The sequence below is a fragment of the Triticum aestivum genome, chromosome 3B (genome assembly GCF_018294505.1).
Source record: "Triticum aestivum cultivar Chinese Spring chromosome 3B, IWGSC CS RefSeq v2.1, whole genome shotgun sequence".
In the NCBI taxonomy this organism is placed as follows: Eukaryota; Viridiplantae; Streptophyta; class Magnoliopsida; order Poales; family Poaceae; genus Triticum; species Triticum aestivum.
The window spans coordinates 387,005,201-387,025,010 of NC_057801.1; the positions used below are offsets into that span (position 1 = coordinate 387,005,201).

General features: G+C 48.3%; 2 pseudogenes; one reads left to right on the forward strand and one right to left on the reverse strand.

The window, feature by feature from the left end:
• Positions 1-812: 812 nt before the first annotated feature.
• On the reverse strand, positions 813-3,197 carry LOC123067508 (uncharacterized; annotated as a pseudogene).
• A 335-nt stretch (positions 3,198-3,532) lies between these two features.
• Positions 3,533-4,110, forward strand: LOC123067509 (cytochrome c biogenesis CcmF N-terminal-like mitochondrial protein 2; annotated as a pseudogene).
• The last annotated feature ends 15,700 nt before the right edge of the window (positions 4,111-19,810 follow it).

Sequence of the window (19,810 nt, forward strand, 5' to 3'; positions counted from 1 at the left end):
CCGCTTTTCCAATAGTTGAGACTCAATCTGGAGACGTTTCCGCCTATATTCCTACTAATGTAATCTCCATTACAGATGGATAAATATTATTATCTGCGGATCTATTCCATGCTGGAATTCGACCCGCTATTAATGTGGGTATTTCTGTTTCTAGAGTAGGATCCGCGGCTCAAATTAAAGCCATGAAACAAGTAGCTGGCAAATCTAAATTGGAACTAGCTCAATTCACCGAGTGACAAGCCTATTATTCGCCTCTGCTCTCGATAAAACAAGTCAGAATCAATTGGCAAGGGGTCGACGATTAAGGGAATTGCTTAAACAATCCCAGGCAAATCCTCTCCCAGTGGAAGAGCAGATAGCTACTATTTATACCGGAACAAGAGGATATCTTGATTCGTTAGAAATTGAACAGGTAAAGAAATAGTTCAATCACCCCAGAATCGTCGAAATCCCCTCGAAATGGAGAGCGGCGCAAGTCTCACACTCTTTCTCTCACTCTTTATCCTCTGTCTTTCAGATTTTCCCCTCGTAACTGATACAGTGAAATATTATTATGTAAGGGAGCTGATCCATAAGATTCAATGGTGAATTCTGATTTCCCCACAGACTGAACCAAAGGAGAAGAATAGAATAATTCACTGGTGCAGGCGGAGCATCAAACCTTCATAGAAAAGGGAGAAAACCTAAAAAAACGGAAGTCTTGGCTGTATGACAAATGCTCAAATAATTGAGCTGCGTATTCAGATACAAACGATCAAGAAAGGATCCCAGACTGCTCAAGATTATCTGCGCGGGATCAAATTCCAGTCTGATCAACTTGCAGCAACGGGAGAACCTATGACAGACAAAGATCTTGTCTTGTACACACTTGGTGGATTAGGCAGAGACAACCACTGATCAGATTCAGCTGACCTCAGAGGGGACTGAGATGGTGGAGAATAGCCACCAAGGCGAGTGGTAGAAGACATCATATCCATGGACCAAGAGAACTGCAAATAAGATGATATGTAAGTCACCAGTCAAAGCCATGAGGAAGAGCTCAAGGATTCAGAACACTCGGCTGACCATCCAGGAGAAGGCGACATAGAGGGTATCACAAAAGAATCCCTCTTGCTCCAAAAATGCTTTTGCTATCCTAAATGTTGTCCCTAATACATATTATTATGAGATTGCTTCCAAAAAGTAATATTAAACTAAAAGGATCCAATGAAGAACCGGGGAATAGCTTATATCCAGTCCTTCTCTATGACTTGCCGAATAGACTTATTCGCAGCCATACACTGTCTTATTTAAAAGAGTCCCCTGTCTCGTGAACGATCGAACTTGGTAAACTTTGAAATAATCGTTTAGATAGCATTATCCGCTTTCCTTCCTTTTCTCTGTGAGTCTTTCAAGTTCTCACCCTCCCAGAAAAGAAGGGAAAGTCTTCTTACTAGCTAGCTTTTATATCTCATGAATAGGGAGTTAAGGAGTGTAACTATAACCTATTTGTCACAAAGTTCAATACTCTCTAGAGGAGGTCAATCAATGGATACGGGTACGCCTGGTTGAAGTAGCCCCTACACTTCTATGGGTTGTTCCAGCCTCTGCTAGTGGGTGGTTTTTCATTTCTACAACATGTGCTTGGTTTGAAAAAAGCTTATGAGTTGAGTTCGTCCTCAGCTACGGATTGGGGGCAGCATTCTTAGATTACTTGACTTGCTTCTAGCTTAGAGGAGAGAAAAAAATCCCTCTTTCATTTACCTTTAAGTCTAAGAGAAGGCTTTTTATTTCTATTAAAAGATCACAAATCAGAGGGCTGATCAGTCTTCTTTCAATTCTTCATCTTCTTATGAGTAGCCGCCACAGGGGGTCCTCAGTCTGAATCCTCCACTGGAATTGGACCAACAGTCAGTCTAGCTCTCACTCTTATCCAATTTCCTTATCCTTTCAGGGCAAGGTCTAAGTAGTAGGAAAAATACAATTTCTTTTGTTGCATGCGGACCCACTTGTGAGACTGAAGAAATTGAATCTAAATGACAATCTTAACCTACTTGCTTACAGGATCCTTAAGAAACTGTGGACTTTTGCACCTTTCTGTCTAGCTTGAGTTATCTTTTAGTTCTCTCCCCTCGGCAAAGTGGATAAGAAAGAGTCTTGCTTCCATTCCACTAGCCAAGAATAAGGAGAGTGACTTTCTCTTTTGAACCTCTTAAGCTGACTTGAAAAAAAAGTGGTACACCCCTCAGAGATATAGGGACCGCCATGCTCATCCACTTTCTTGATAAACGACTCGATGCATTTTCTCTTCCTTGCCGCTGAGACTGAGACATATCAAAAAGATCTATTACTAGAGGGAGATTGGGATCATCCTGTGGTTACCTGATGATGGGAACAACTAAGCATAAATTTGGAAATGAGCACGAAATGTTTATAAATGAATTTTCTCATTATTCGTTATTTCCGGGTCTTTTTGTTGCATTCACTTACAACAAGAAACAACCACCAGCGTTTGGTGCAGCACTTGCATTTTGGTGCATTCTTCTTCCTTTCCTTGGTCTTTCGTTCCGTCATATTCCAAATAACTTATCTAATTACAACATATTAACCGCTAATGCACCTTTTTTTTATCAAATCTCAGGGACATGGTCTAATCATGAGGGTAGTATTTTATCATGGTGTTGGATCCCAAGTTTTTATGGATTCCTTTTTTGTTATTCTCAAAACAAAGAGGCTATAGAGAAACTTTGATTTTTTTCCTTTGTCTCGAACTTCATGAAGAACTCCATTCTATCTCTCCAACAAAAAAGTTGGGCTGCACACCAGTTGTACACTCCCTTCGTTCGGAGAACCCTTGTTGATTCTGAACTTCGTTTGCAAAGTAAGCGTCCTTTTAATGGGCCAGCCCTTTTTAATGCGCCGCTTGACCCTGTTTTGAAAATGAGCTTTGCTCTTCTAGGCACTGGGCGCTCCCGTGCTTCGCGAGAAGGAAAAAGGACTAATCTTTTGTTACATCTGGCACGAGATGAAAAAGAGAGAGCTTCGTCTATCGATGAACAACAGATTGACGGAGCTCTTGGCATTGCTTTGTTTTTCTCTCCTTACCTATCAGTGAATTCTGATCCTTTTGTTTGAAATTTCTTCGTTCTTACCAAACCACTTGCAGAATCAAATCCAGTTCCACAAGATCCTATATCAGCTATACATCCTCCTTGCATTTATGCCGGAGATGTTGCCAGTGCTATGGGCTTTGGGTTATGTAGATGAAAAATGATGAATCAGATTGTGGCACTCCACTCGCCGCCAATGCGGAAGGATGCCGCCGAAAAGAATGGAATGCTGCTTCCTTTGCTGGATGCGTCGGATCCCATATAAGAAGCTCGCTCTTTACCCCGATCATTCAAACATTTTGTGGGCGGCGCGCCTGCTCTATTGTTGCGTAGCAATAGAAGCCTGCTCATGCAGCTTCGGCGGCGCTTTTTTGCCTTCTCTTCGCTCTGGAAAGGAGTGCTAATGGACACGGGGAGGGAGCAGGCAAAGCGTGTCGTTCATAATGGAAAGAAAGACACCACTACTTCGCCTCTTTGTTGGACCGCCGACGCGAACACGGTGGTCTCTGACCAGGACCAGGAACCAATTCGAATTTGGATCTTGACATGTTGGTTGTTTTTAACCGTAGGCATCTCGCCAGGAAGTTGGTGGGCTCATCATGAATTAGGTCGGGGTGGCTGGCGGTTTCGGGATCCTGTAGAAAATGTGTCTTTTATTCCTCGGGTATTAGCCACAGCTCGTATTCATTCAGTAATTCTACCCCTTCTTCATTCTTGGACCTCGCTTCTGAATACTTTGACTCTTCCATGCTGTGTCTTAGGAACCTTTTCAATACAGTTCGGATTGCTAGCTCCATTTAATAGTTCCGCTACAAACGATACACGAGGAAGATTTTTATGGCAGTTCTTCCTTCTAATTACAGGCATATCTATGACTCTTTTTTACCAGATGAATTAGGAGGCATCGGTCCGTAGAACCTATAAAAAAGAGATGGTTGTGGCGCGAAGTACTCTTGTGCACCTACGTCACTCGGCTCACGCGCAACCCCGCCCCGTTATGTTATGTTATGGAAGAATTTAGCTTCTTATTGGGCTGGTTATTCAGAGCCAACAGCTGGCTACCGGATTTCGTCCCGTCCGTAGCGCTTCAGAAGTCACTCTGGCGTGGCGCTACTGGATTCTGATCAATAGGAATAGGAGGGAAAAAAAGCTTATGATGAGCACCTATTGGAGTTGATCATTTCCAAGATCTAATTCTAGTTTCTTATTATGTAGTGGAAACGCCTCACAATCTTCAGTTTTACGCTTACGCTTAAGGGGAGAAATGTTCTTGGTGGATGGAGGCCGTGGTACCCCCAAAATTTGTATGCAAGATGAGCATACAGGACTACCAATCAAGTGAGCCACCAGGTTTGAGAGTAAGGTGGGATCCAAGAATGTAGTGGCTAGTGAATCACTGATCAAAAAGCGGATTTTTGAGAGATTCTTCATCGATCTAGTGGCTGGTGAATGATACATCTCCAACGTATCTATAATTTATGAAGCATTCATGCTATATTACTATGTGTTTTGAATGATTATGGGCTTTATTATACACTTTTATATTACTTTTGGGACTAACCTATTAACCGGAGGCCCAGCCCATATTGCTGTTTTATTGCCTGTTTCAGTATTTCGAAGAAAAGGAATATCAAACGGTGTCCAAACGGAACGAAACCTTCAGCAACGTGATTTTTTGGAAGATTATCATCCAGGAGGCTTGGAGATCAAGTCAGTAGATCCTCGAGGTGTCCAAGAGATAGCCCCCCCCCCTATAGGGCACGACCTCCTGTCTCGTGGGCCCCTCGAGCACCTCTCGACTGACTTCTTTCGCCTATATAACCCTATGTACCCTAAAACCATCAGAAATCAAGATAGGTCGGGAGTTCCGCCACCGCAAGCCTCTGCAGCCACCAAAAACCTCTCGGGAGCCTGTTCCGGCACCCTGCCGGAGGGGGAATCCATCACAGGTGGCCATCTTCATCATCCCGACGCTCTCCATGACGAGGAGGGAGTAGTTCACCCTCGGGGCTGAGGGTATGTACCAGTAGCTATGTGTTTGATCTCTCTCTCTCTCTCTCTCTCGTGTTCTCGACTTCACACGATCTTGATGTATCGCGAGCTTTGCTATTATAGTTGGATCTTATGATGTTTCTCCCCCCCTCTACTCTCTTGTGATGAATTGAGTTTCCCTCTTGAAGTTATCTTATTGGATCGAGTCTTTATTTGAGAACACTTGATGTATGTCTTGCCGTGTTTATCTGTGGTGACAATGGGATATCACGTGCCTCTTGATGTATGTTTTGGTAACCAACTTGCGGGTTCCGCCCATGAACCTATGCATAGGGGTTGGCACATGTTCTTGACTCTCCGGTAGAAACTTTGGGGCACTCTTTGAAGTACTTTGTGTTGGTTGGATGAATCTGAGATTGTGTGATGCATATCGTATAATCATGCCCACGAATACTTAAAGTGACAATGGAGTATCTAGGTGACATTAGGGTTTTGGTTGATTTGTGTCTTAAGGTGTTATTCTAGTACGAACTCTTGAATAGATCGATCCGAAAGAATAACTTTGAGGTGGTTTCGTACCCTACCATAATCTCTACATTTTTTCTCCGCTATTAGTGGCTTTGGAGTAACTCTTTGTTGCATGTTGAGGGCTTGTTATATGATCTAGCTATGTTATTATTGTTGAGAGAACTTGCACTAGTGAAAGTATGAACCCTAGGCCTTGTTTCCTATCATTGCAATACCGTTTACGCTCACTTTTATCATTAGTTACCTTGCTCTTTTTATTATTTCAGATTACAAATACCTTTATCTACCATCCATATTGCACTTGTATCACCATCTCTTCGCCGAACTAGAGCAACTATACAATTTGCCATTGTATTGGGTGTGTTGGGGACACAAGAGACTCTTTGTTATTTGGTTGCAGGGTTGCTTGAGAGAGACCATCTTCATCCTACACCTCCCACGGATTGATAAACTTAGGTCATCCACTTGAGGGAAATTTGCTACTGTCCTACAAACCTGTGCACTTGCAGGCCCAAGAACGTCTACAAGAAGAAGGTTGTGTAGTAGACATCAGTGAATCACTGATCAAAGAGCGAGCAGCCGCCAGGTTTAATGATTTTGTGGGATCCCTGGATGTAGCGGCTGGCGAACCGCTTCTTCTTCCACAAAGATTTAGACAAAACCGAGCTTGGATAGAACTGAAGAAGATTTGGCGAATGAAGAAAAAGGTCAAAGGGTTTATTAAAAAATAAATCAAAGGAGGTTATTCAGTAGCCATCATGGGTTTCATTACTTTTCTTCCATTCAAAAAAGCTCTTCTAAAAAAAGGATAGCGAATGATCGATTCACCATTGATAGCATTAACCCTAAAAGGAGGGATATTGTGATAATAGCGGCAGATCAAAAAGAAGTTGATGAAAAGATAGAAAAAAATTATGAAAAATCCGAAGCCCACCTTAATCCATTTTGTTGAGGATCTTGCACTTATTCCGGCCCTATATTTACATAGCCAAGAAAGGCTCTGGTGATCATGCGTAACCGGCGGAGCGCCTATCGTCCTGGCACGACACTCTAAAATGCATGTCGGGTTGGGCCAGCAAGAAGACTTCGACTAGGGAGACGAACAATGGAATTGAAGAAGGCATCATAGTCTAAGATAACAAAATGGAACATCAACCAACAAGTAAGTGGTGAATTTGGATGGAGGCTCGCAGAAGAAGAGTACGTGCGCTAGCGCGTCCCAAGATGTCGGTCCTTTTTCTGCTTGCTGGCCAAGGTCAGTTTACTAAATCCCCGTTCCAAACACCAACCCAATCTCCATTCATTGATGAGAAATGAGCAAGACCATATGTTTATCAAAAATATAGCCCCTATATAAACCTAGCCCTTACTACCCGAACTTCTTACCTTCAAATAGGACTAACTGCCCGAACCCGCTTGCTTATCTTCTACGATCTAATTAAGTTAAGCAGTGGTTCTTTTTTTCAAGTGACTAGAACTTCTATCAACTACTATTGTAGCACCCAGCTGTGCCATTCGTTTATTCTATTCTATTCTTCAGGTATTCCTTAGAATAACTCATCTTTTCAGGTAATACAATTTGAAGATCTTCTTAGTCAGCCTATCTGTATTCTTATCCTCTAGTGTGGATCCAATCAGATTTTATAAAGCCAAGGCCTGACATCCATTGTGGGGATCATCTTTTATCGGGAGACATAGCCTGGTGGTTTCTGATCGAGATTCCTAATCAATAGGGCGAAGAGCTCTTCGCATGATCTGGTCCTACCTTTTGTCTATGCTATTTTTTGTCCCTTCTCAGCTGCTGTCCTTACTCCAGATAAATTGGAACGCATTGATTCCGTTCGTTCCTGCCCTTCGCTTCAGGCCATAGTGCTTCTGAATTATTTCTATACCCCTTTGATGATGCAGCCTCTGACTCTCGTGGGTAAACTCCTACTTAATTAGTTAGAACTTCTCTGTCTCAACTCGTGGACCTATCTATCTTCTTCTTTTTAAGAGATAGGGGTTTGCTATTCTCATGGATTGCTCATATTTATTTACCCCATTGAATAGTTTTTGCCTTGTTTCAGCCCTTCCTTCATCTGAACCTTCCAAGTACTAATCTATCTTTATGGGGAATACCCTTCATTTGACCTCTGGCCTACCCTGTCAATTGTAAAAAGTAGTTGAGTCATGTCTCGCAGGAGCAAAAAGAGTGAAATGAGGACGTAAGCCCCCTAGGTCTTCCTCTTCCTTCTAAACTAATTGCTTTTGCTTGAATCTTCCAGTAAAAAAGTATACTGAGTGGTTGAAGGAAAGCGAAAAGGAATGGCTTTTTCATGTACCAGATCCGGTGAGCCAGACATCAAGCAAAAATGGACATACAATCAAAGAGTAAGTAGCAGTTATTTGCAATGATGGGTGGATTGGTCAGAGTTGCAAGGAGAGACTCGATTATGGCGCGATAAAGAGCTTGATTCAATGCTCAGAGTCAGGTAGAAAGTAAGAGCAGTAGCATATTCATAGGAGAGCTTTGTACTTGAAATTAGTAGTCCCGGTAGTTGGGAAAAAGCTCTGGATACAGATTCAAAGCATCAAGATATGTAGTCCTATCATTAGTTGGCCAGTCGTAACAATTTAAGTAGAAAGCTTGCTTCGGGATTAGATCATTCAACTAAAGCTGTCAGGTTGGGTAGGCTTTGAGGAACATTGGGGGTTCCTTATGTTGTGACTGAGCAGATATGTCTATTGTGCCCGGCAAAAACAGATTTGCAAGGAGTTTGCCAAAGGCTTTCTCATTCGAAAAAAAACAATTTCAAGTATATTTCCCTTCTCCATTCTTTGCTCGAATGATTGCCGCTTGTCTGAATTTCATTTCTGTGGGTCTCGTGTGTGCTCAAATAAGATTGTTTTAGGATTCTATTTAGTTGAATTTCTTGACTCCGCGGTGCTAGTTATCGAGATTATGGCGCCGCCGACCATCCAAAAAGTCAAAGATGGCGTCAACATTTACTCGTTATGCTCTCTTCTAATAGTGGTCCCTCGGTATTCAGGTTGTAAAATCCTGATAGGAAAGTCGAATGTTATACCTTGTTTTTGTAATGGCCTATCTTCTTTAAAAAGCCGAAAGATAAGGATTTTGCAAAACTTTTGTGTTCCTTTTTCTTTGAAAAGAAAACCTTACCATTTTTGGGCTGCTGTTGCCATTTCCATTTCCTAAACCTAAACCTAACTAATACTTAGTTGTTTCCATTTCCTCATCTGGTGATAGATCCTCATCTTCTTCTGGCTCAAATCCCTTTTTCATATCCAGGGCAGGCTTTAGGTACGTGAGGGAGTCCTGGACTAGGGGGTGTCCGGATAGCCGAACTATCATCATCGGCCGGACTCCAAGACTATGAAGATACAAGATTGAAGACTTCGTCCCGTGTCCGGATGGGACTTTCCTTGGCGTGGAAGGCAAGCTTGGTGATACGGATATGTAGATCTCCTACCATTGTAACCGACTCTGTGTAACCCTGGCCCTCTCCGGTGTCTATATAAACCGGATGGTTTTAGTCCGTAGGACAACAACAATAACAACAATCATACCATAGGCTAGCTTCTAGGGTTTAGCCTCCTTGATCTCGTGGTAGATCTACTCTTGTAATACCCACATCATCAATATCAATCAAGTAGGACGTAGGGTTTTACCTCCATCAAGAGGGCCCGAACCTGGGTAAAACATCGTGTCCCTTATCTCCTGTTACCATCCGCCTAGACGCACAGTTCGGGACCCCCTACCCGAGATCCGCCGGTTTTTTACACCGACATTGGTGCTTTCATTGAGAGTTCCTCTGTGTCGTCACCTATAGGCTCGATGGCTCCTTCGATCATCAACAACGACGCGGTCCAGGGTGAGACTTTTCTCCCCGGACAGATCTTCGTATTCGGCGGCTTTGCACTGCGGGCCAATTCGTCTGGCCATCTAGAGCAGATCGAAAGCTACGCCCCTAGCCGTCAGGTCAGATTTGGAAGTCTTAACTTCATGGCTGACATCCGTGGAGACTTGATCTTCAATGGATTCGAGCCACAGCAGAGCGCGCCGCACTGTCATGATGGGCATGATTTAGCTCTGCTGCTGGACAGTGCCCTGGAGGCCGCACACGAGTCCGCTCCGACCCTCGATTCGGAGCCGGCTGCGCAGATCGAGGAAGGGTGGTTAGACACCGCCTCGGGGGCTGCAACCTCTATGGCGATAGAGCCGAATACTGACTTTGTCCCTTCTGAAGCTCGTGACTCCAAGGTGCCGAACTCCTTGCCGGACTCCGAACCTCCCGCGCCCCCTCCAATCGAATCTGATTGGGCGCCGATTATGGAGTTCACCGCTGCGGACATCTTTCAGCACTCACCTTTCGGCGACATCCTGAGTTCGCTAAAGTATCTCTCGTTATCAGGAGAGCCCTGGCCAGACTGCGGTCAGGACGTTTGGGATGCGGATGACGAAGAAATTCAAGACCCACCCACCACCCACTTAGTAGCCGCTGTCGACGATCTAACCGACATGCTAGACTTCGACTCCAAAGACATCGACGGTATGGATGACGATGCCGGAGACGACCAAGAACCAGCGTCTACTGGGCACTGGAAAGCCACCTCGTCATACGACATATACATGGTGGATATCCCAAAGGATGGGACTGGCGAAGGAACAACGGAGGAAGACCCCTCCAAGAAACAGCCCAAGCGCCGGCGTCAGCGACGCCGCTCTAAATCCCGCCACAGCAAGAATGGCGATTCCGGCACCAGAGACAATAATACCCCAGACAGTGCCGAAGACAACCCCCTCCAGCAAGATTCAGTGCAGGAGGACGGAGATGCCAGCCCTCACGAGAGAGCGGCAGACGAAGAGGTAGAGGACGATAATTACATGCCTCCCTCCGGAGACGAGGCAAGCCTCGACGACGACGAATTTGTCGTGCCTGAGGATCCCGTCGAACAAGAGCGTTTTAAACGCAGGCTTATGGCCACGGCAAACAGCCTCAAGAAAAAGCAGCAACAGCTTACAGCCGATCAGGATCTGCTAGCCGACAGATGGACTGAAGTCCTTGCGGCCGAAGAGCATGAGCTCGAACGCCCCTCCAAAAGCTACCCCAAACGCAAGTTGCTCTCCCGATTAGAGGAGGAGGCATATAAACCTGCATCACCAAAGCACAATACGGCTGACCGGCCACCTCGTGGCCGCGACAGAGAGGCCTCTAGGCCCTCCACTAGAACCGTACCCCGGCATCGCTCGAAAAGCACAAGGCCACAAGGGAATGCTACGGACTTGCGAGATATATTGGAGGATAAGGCAAGACAATCAAGATCGATCTACGGATCTCATGGGTGCCCCATGATACGTGACGACAACCGTCGCGCCGGACACAGTAAGTCCGGCCGGGCCGAGCACAATAGACAAAGCTCGTTGGAGCTTTGTCGCGATATAGCCCAATACAGAGGCGCCGCACACCCACTATGCTTCACAGATGAAGTAATGGATCATCAAATCCCCGAAGGGTTTAAACCCGTGAATATTGAATCCTATGATGGCACAACAGACCCCGCGGTTTGGATCGAAGACTATCTCCTTCATATCCACATCGCCCGTGGTGACGATCTTCACGCCATCAAATACCTCCCACTCAAGCTTAAAGGACCAGCTCGGCATTGGCTTAACAGCTTGCCAGCAGAATCAATTGGTTGTTGGGAGGACCTGGAAGCCGCATTCCTTGATAACTTCCAGGGCACGTATGTGCGACCACCAGACGCTGACGACCTAAGCCACATAATTCAGCAGCCAGACGAATCGGCCAGACAATTCTGGACATGGTTCTTAACTAAGAAAAATCAAATCGTCGACTGTCCGGATGCGGAGGCCCTCGCGGCCTTCAAACATAACATCCGCGACGAGTGGCTTGGCCGGCACCTGGGACAGGAAAAGCCGAAATCCATGCCAGCCCTCACATCACTCATGACCCGCTTTTGCGCGGGAGAGGACAGCTGGCTAGCCCGCAGCAACAACCTCAGCAAAAATTCTGGCAGTCTGGATACCAAGGACCGCAATGGCAGGTCGCGTCGCAACAAGAACAAATGCCGCATTAACGGCGACAATAATGAGGATACGGCAGTCAACGCCGGATTCAGAGGCTCCAAACCCGGTCAGCGGAAGAAGCCATTCAAAAGAACTACTACAGGTCCATCCAATTTGGACCGAATACTCGATCGCTCGTGCCAGATACTACGGCACCCCCGAAAAGCCAGCCAACCACACCAACAGGGACTGTTGGGTATTCAAGCAGGTAGGCAAGCTAATTGCCGAAAACAATGGCAAGGGGCTGCATAGCGATGACGAAGAAGAGACCCGACCGCCGAACAATAGAGGACAAAATGGTTTTCTCCCACAAGTGCGGACGGTGAATATGATATACGCAACCCACATACCTAAGAGGGAGCGGAAGCATGCACTCAGGGGCGTATACGCGATGGAGCCAGTCGCCCCGAAGTTCAACCCATGGTCCTCCTGCCCGATCACTTTTGATCGAAGGGACCACCCCACCAGCATCCGCGATGGCGGATTCGCCGCATTGGTTTTAGACCCAATCGTCGATGGATTTCACCTCACCAGAGTCCTGATGGACAGCGGCAGCAGCCTGAACCTGCTTTATTAGGACACAGTGCGCAAGATGGGCATAGATCCCTCAAGGATTAAACCCACAAAGACGACCTTCAAAGGCGTCATACCAGGTGTAGAGGCCAATTGTACGGGCTCAGTCACACTGGAAGTGGTCTTCGGATCCCCGGATAACTTCCAAAGCGAGGAGTTAATCTTCGACATAGTTCCGTTCTGCAGCGGCTATCATGCTCTGCTCGGACGAACCGCGTTTGCAAAGTTCAACGCGGTGCCGCACTACGTATACCTCAAGCTCAAGATGCCAGGCCATCGAGGAGTCATCACGGTCAATGGAAACACCGAACGCTCCCTTCGAACAGAGGAACATACAACGGCTCTCGCGACAGAAGTACAATGCAGCCTCTTAAGGCAATTCTCGAGTCCGGCCGTTAAGCGACCGGACACGGCTAAACGTGCCCGGAGTAACCTACAACAAGACCACCTGGCATGTTCCGAGCACGCGTAGCAATGCGGCCCCAACCCCAGCCCTCGCAAGATCGCAAGACTGGTCCTTTGCGTACATCATTATGCTCTGGAGATACCATGGGCATAGGGGAAGGGGCACGACCACGACAGGCCCAGAATGCGGCTCAACCACATCAGGGGCTCCCAAGTGTGTAATTTCTTTTTTTTCCTTTTTTCTCACCCACAGGACTCCGTTCACCAGAGGCCCTGTCCGGCGTTAGACCGGCCGAACTCACGATGCAACAGCCAGGGAAGGAGAAAGGCTACGACGAATATCCAGGTGGTCTCCATTATGAGCACTAAATATATTTTATACACCATTCCACAGCCTACCCCTGGAGGGGGACACGTTTAATAGTCCCATCCCTTGCTTATCGTACTATTTGTATCGTCCTGCATTCACGGCAGTATTTCTTGAATAAACAATGCAGCACCTTTTTTGCTTTTAATTGCATTTCTTTCTTATACACATGTTCATTTATGACATGCCGCATCCGTACACTTTGGTACGGCTAAATACACCAGGGGCTTAAGTTCCCCACATTATGGTGTGATAAGTCCGAACACTTTCACAAGTGCGGCACCCCGAACTTATAGCATTATATGCATCGGCTCCGAATCATGTCTTGGGTCAATAGTTGGGTTTGCCCGGCTCCCATGTTTTGGTACCTTATGTTCCGTTCTATCGGCTAAGGTAGCACTGGGAGAACCACTGCGATTGCGCCCAGGTTGAGCTGGGCGAGCGCCTTAGTGGGGAAAGCTAAAACTGACCGACATGATGAGGCGAGAGCCGGTCGCTGTTCGAGAGGTTTTTTCGAGTCCCTAAAGACTTATGCTGCTTAGAGTGAGGAACCGGCTTTGTCCGGCCCAGGCGTGGATAGCGCCCCGAACTCGGCCTTCCGATCACTAGGGGCTTCGCCAAAATTTAAAATTATAGAATTCTATGGCTAAGTGAGACTGTTCAAGCATTATAAGTCCGGTTGCCTAGTTCGTTGTGTTGAGCGCCTCCCTAGATGGACCCAAATATGGGAAAAAGAGTGCTCAAATTTATCCCGAACACCCCAGCACTCGCGGCATGGGGGTTGAAGCCGACGACTTGCCATCTCTCAGATTTGATAAACAGCCGCACAGAAGGTAATATTTTAAATCAACAAGCGTTGCTTAGCGCATATGAACAAAGTTTTCAGCGCACAGGATAACAAAGTGCGAGTCTACTCAAATATTACATTATTAGAGCACTCACCCGCAATAGTGCGGGCACCCTTCAGGACACTCTTGTAATACATCTCGGGCGTGCGATACTCCTTGCCCGGCGGTGGTGCGTCCATCACAAGCTTCTCAGCATCCATCTTGCGCCAGTGCACCTTAGCACGGGCAAGGGCCCGACGGGCACCTTCAATACAGGCGGATCGCTTGATGACCTCAACCCATGGACAAGCATCCACCAGCCGCCGCACCAGGCCGAAGTAGCTCCCAGGCATGGCCCCATCGGGCCAAAGCCGAACTATGAGGCCCTTCATGGCCTGTTCGGCCACCTTGTGGAGCTCGACCAGCTGCTTCAGCTGGTCGCTAAGGGGCACCGGATGTCCGGCCTCAGCATACTGAGACCAGAAGACCTTCTCCGTCGAGCTCCCCTCCTCGGCCCTGTAGAAAGCGGCAGCATCGGACACGCTGCGGGGCAGATCTACGAACGCTCCTGGAGAGCTCCGAATTCGGGTAAGTAACAGGTAATTCACATTCACATGCTTGCTTTGCATGAAAAATTCCTTACCCGCCGCTATTTTCTTCAATGCCTCGATCTCCTGAAGGGCCTTGTGGGCTTCGGCCTTAGCGGCTTTGGCATTCTCAAGAGCCGATGCAAGCTCGGACTCTCGAGTCTTCGAGTCGCGCTCCAAACCCTCATGCTTTTCCATGAGAGCCTGGAGCTCTTGCTGAACCTCCGCCACCCACGCCTCATGCTTCTCTCGCCTAGCACGCTCCAAAGCCGCATTACGTTCGGCCGCGGACACCGCCTCCTTCAAGGTCGCCACCTCGTTCGTGGCCCCTGAAGTACCCACGTTATCCTTGTCATTTATATTGCAACCAAATCCTTTTCTGTAAGGTACAACTTTAATAAGGTGTTACTCACCTTCCTTGTCCTCGAGCTGCTTCTTGGCACGGCCGAGCTCGTTCTCGGACCGCTCGAGGCTTTGCTTCAAAGCATTGACCTCCACAGTCAGTGCGGCAGAGGTCAGCAGCGCAGCCTGCAATCCCATATTGACATATTTATTAAGACTCCTGCGTATATCTTTGTAGATCCTCAGTCCGGCTTTTCTTTCTGAACACCGAACCGAGCATCAGGGGCTACTATCTATGCGGTACTATTTTACATATATTAATATTCTTACCTCAAAGCCTGATAGAAGGCTGCTGCAGGCTTCGATCAGCCCGCTTTTGGCGAGCTGGACCTTCTGAATCACCGCAGTCATGATAGTGCGGTGCTCCTCCTTGATGGAAGCGCCGTTGAGCGCCTCCAGGAAGTTATCAGGCGCCTCCGGTTGGACGGAGGCCGCCGGCGCCATGGTCTTGCCCTTCTTACGAAGGGGCCGCCCGCCGGACTCCGGAACCACTGCAGGTTCCGGTGCGGAGTCCGGCACGAAGTCTGGGAGGTCGCCCTGTGGCACCTCTGGGTCCTCCTCCTCCAGGTGGGTACCTCTCTGGGATCCCACCTCGGCGTCGTCAGCGTCACGGGGAGAGGAGGCAGTTGGAAGTGAAGTACTGTTCACATCCGACGAGCCCAAGGACCCGCTCGACGAAGCGGGAAGATCGTCCTTGGGCGGACTGCAGGGTTGTATGCGGCGTTAGAAAGACACCAAGTGGCAAAAAGAAAAATCATGAAGTCATTCGGGAGTCCAGATACTTACGATCTCACCAGGGGCTTGGCCCTTGGAGGCCAATCCTCGTCGTCGTCACCGGCGTTGGCGGAACAGTCCGGGGGAAGAGTCCTTCCCTTCTTGGACCCTTCGGCCTCCCTCGCTGGGGAGGCCTTCCTTTTCTTCCCTCCCCCCGCTGGGGGAGAGGCCTTTTTCTTCTCCTCCTCGTCCTCGGGGGAGGAGTCCGCCTTGGAGTCATCGGACACCTGAAAACGGGAACTCTTTCGAGTGCTCGTGGCCTCCTTCTTGGCCTTCTTCTCCGGCACCACATGGGGTGCCGGAACCAGCAGCCCCGCTAAACGGGCATCCACTGGGTCTTCTGGCAAGGGGGCCGTACAGTTAGTCTGCTCGGCCTTCTCCTGCCAGTCCTGTCAAAGGAGAGGGAGTTTAGATCCCGCATGGAGTCAAACTATGAAAAACAAGTGTCCCGTAAAGGGTAGAATCGCTTACCTCGCTAGCCTGGCGCTGCGAGCGGAATCCGCGATCTTTGATAGCGGATGCAGGAGCTTCGGCGCCCTTAAACAGCACCTTCCAGGCATCTACGTACCTAGTGTCGAAGAGCCCGCTCAAGGTTTGGTGCTGAGCTGGATTGAACTCCCACAATTTAAAGGCCCGTTGTTGGCACGGGAGGATCCGGCAGATGAGCATGACCTGGACTACGTTGACAAGCTTGAGCTTCTTGTCCACCAGCTTCTGGATGCAGGCTTGGAGTTCGGTCAGCTCCTCCGAATCGCCCCAAGTCAGGCCACTCTCTTTCCAAGAGGTGAGCCATGTGGGGATGCCAGATTTGAATTCGGGGGCCGCTGCCCATTTAGGGTCACGCGGCTCGGTGATGTAGAACCACCTCGATTGCCACCCCTTGATGGTTTCCATGAAGGCGCCCTCGAGCCAAGTGACATTGGGTATCCTACCCACCATGGCGCCTCCGCACTCCGCTTGACTCCCCTTCACAACCTTCGGCTTGACATTGAAGGTCTTGAGCCACAAGCCAAAGTGGGGCTGGATGCAGAGGAAGGCCTCGCACACGACGATAAACACCGAGATGTTGAGGATAAAATTCGGGGCCAGATCATGGAAATCCAAGCCGTAGTAGAACATGAGCCCCCGGACAAAGGGGTGAAGTGGGAAGCCCAGTCCGCGGAGGAAATGTGTAAGGAATACTACCCTCTCATGGGGCCTGGGGGTGGGGATGGGCTGCCCCTCGTCGGGGAGCCAGTGCGCGATGTCGCTGGACGAATATCCGGCGCCGCGCAGCTTCTTGATGTGCCCCTCCGTAATGGAGGAGGCCATCCACTTGCCTCCCGCTCCGGACATAGTTGGAGGAGGTTGAGGTGAGATGTGCGAACTTGGGCGCTGGAGCTCGAGTGCGCGGAGATGGATAAGCAGAGGAGGAAGAAGGCGTAGGTAAAAAGGTGGATCCTTATCCCCTTATATATGGGCGGACGAAACTATGCGTCCCCACTGGCCTGGTAAAACTCGCTTTTCTCCCAAGCACCGCAATCAATGGCGCGGTTGGGTTACCCACGTCCGTATTGATGAGAATCCTGGAATAAGGGGAACACGATCTCTGCTTCGACAAGACGTGCCAAGGAAACCGCTTCGCTAAACGCGCTGAGGCGGTATAATAAAAACGATTCAAGTAAAGGCTCGGTTGTGGTGTGACGTCACGCCACGAAATACGTCAGCAGATTGAACTTGTGCAAATATTATTCTCTCTATGGTGGAATGTGGAATTTATTTTGCAGAGCCGGACACTATCCTGTTGTTCACAATCTTCTACAAACTATTCGGAGAAGGAACCCGCCTTGCAATGCCGAAGACAATATGCGCGCCGGACTCGTCGTCATTGAAGCCTGGTTCAGGGGCTACTAACGGAGTCCTGGACTAGGGGGTGTCCGGATAGCCGAACTATCATCATCGGCCGGACTCCAAGACTATGAAGATACAAGATTGAAGACTTCGTCCTGTGTCCGGATGGGACTTTCCTTGGCGTGGAAGGCAAGCTTGGCGATACGGATATGTAGATCTCCTACCATTGTAACCGACTCTGTGTAACCCTAGCCCTCTCCGGTGTCTATATAAACCGGATGGTTTTAGTCCGTAGGACAACAACAATAACAACAATCATACCATAGGCTAGCTTCTAGGGTTTATCCTCCTTGATCTCGTGGTAGATCTACTCTTGTAATACCCACATCATCAATATCAATCAAGCAGGACGTAGGGTTTTACCTCCATCAAGAGGTCCCGAACCTGGGTAAAACATCGTGTCCGTTGTCTCCTGTTACCATCCGCCTAGACGCACAGTTCGGGACCCCCTACCCGAGATCCGCTGGTTTTGACACCGACAGTATGCTTTAGCGAGCCATGAGGCGCCTATCGGCGGGGCTTGGAAAAGCCTTAAGTTTAGGCTCCCTTCCTTCACTGAACTGATTCACCTGGGTCCAAACCTGCTGAGCTAGCTAATTTTTCCTTTACGAGATCTCGGCTCTATGAAATGATTGGAGAGAGCCCCACCTCCTCTTGGTTGGTGCTGGGCCCGAGAGTGATGGGACTACTTCCTTAAAGAGCCTTTCGTTCGGGCCGGCAGGAGGGGCCCTGATCTATCAATTGAGGGAGCAAAAAACAGGCTTTGCTCCCCCTTTTTTAAATGAAGAAAGAAAGAAGGGTCGAAGTTTAGACCGCTGACAGTAGTTCTACCCATAGAAAAGATCATGAAAGAGGCGATCAGAATAGTACTCGAATCCATTTATGATCCCGAGTTTCCAAGCACACCGCACTTCCGCTCAGGTCGAGGCTGCCACTCAGCCCTCAAAAGGATCAAAGAAGAGTGGGGAATCTCTTTCTGGTTTTTGGAATTCGACATCAGGAAGTGTTTTCACACCATCGACCGACATCGATTCATCTCAATCTTGAAGGAAGAGATCGATGATTCCAAGTTCTTTTACCCCACTCAGAAAAAGTTTTCCGCCGGACGACTCGTAGGGGGTGAGAAGGGCCCTGACTCCATCCCAAATAGTGTACTACTATCGGCCCTACCAGGCAATATCTACCTACACAAGCTTGATCGGGAGATAGGGAGGATCCGGCAGAAGCACGAAATTCCTCTTGTAGTGAAAATAAGATCGATTCTATTAAGAATATGTCGTCGCATTGATGACCAAGAAAAGTATGGAAAAGAAGCAAGCTTCAATGCTCCCCAAGACAACAAAGCACTCATAGTGGGGAGGGTAATGGGCCTCCAACGAAAAGTGACCTTTCATTCCCTTGTTTCATCATGGCACCCCCCCCCCCACAAGCACCCCCGGGCGAAGGGGAGACCAGAAAATGCCTTTCGTTTCCCCGCTTCAGCGGCCCTAGCCGCCTTCCTTAATAAGACCTCGAGCCTCCTTTCCGCCGCCTTCCTCATAGAAGCCGCTGGGTTGACCCCGAAGGCCGAATTCAATGGTAGAGAAGGCTTTAATAGGAATTTGGCCATGAGAGACCTTCTTAAGTATTGCAAAAGAAGCGGCCTGCTGATAGAGCTGGGCGGGGAGGCAATACTAGTTATCAGGTCAGAGAGAGCCCTGGCCCGTAAGCTGGCCCCCTTTAAAAGCCATTCCTTATTAATAAGGCTTTGTTACATGCGATATGCCGATGACTTACTACTGGGAATCGTGGGTGCCGTATTTCTTCTCATAGAAATACAAAAACGTATCACCCACTTCCTACAATCCGGTATGAACCTTTGGGTAGGATCTGCAGGATCAACAACCATAGCTGCACAGAGTACGATAGAATTCCCCGGTACGGTCATTCGGGAAGTCCCCCCGAGGACGACTCCCATACAATTCTTGCGAGAGCTGGAGAAGCATCTACGGGTAAAGCACCGTATCCATATAACTGCCTGCCACCTACGCTCCGCCATCCATTCCAAGTTTAGGGACCTAGGTTATAGTATCCCTATCAAAGAGCTGACGAAGGAGATGAGCAGAACAGGCCGTCTACTGGACGCGGTTCAACGAGCGGAGACTCTTGGAAAAGATGGACTAAAAAGTCCCCAAGTTAGCATATTATGGGGGATCGTCAAGCACATCCGGCAAAGATCGAGGGGGATCTCGTTGTTGCATAGCTCAGGTCAGAGCAAGGTGCCATCAGGCGTTTAACAGGCAGTC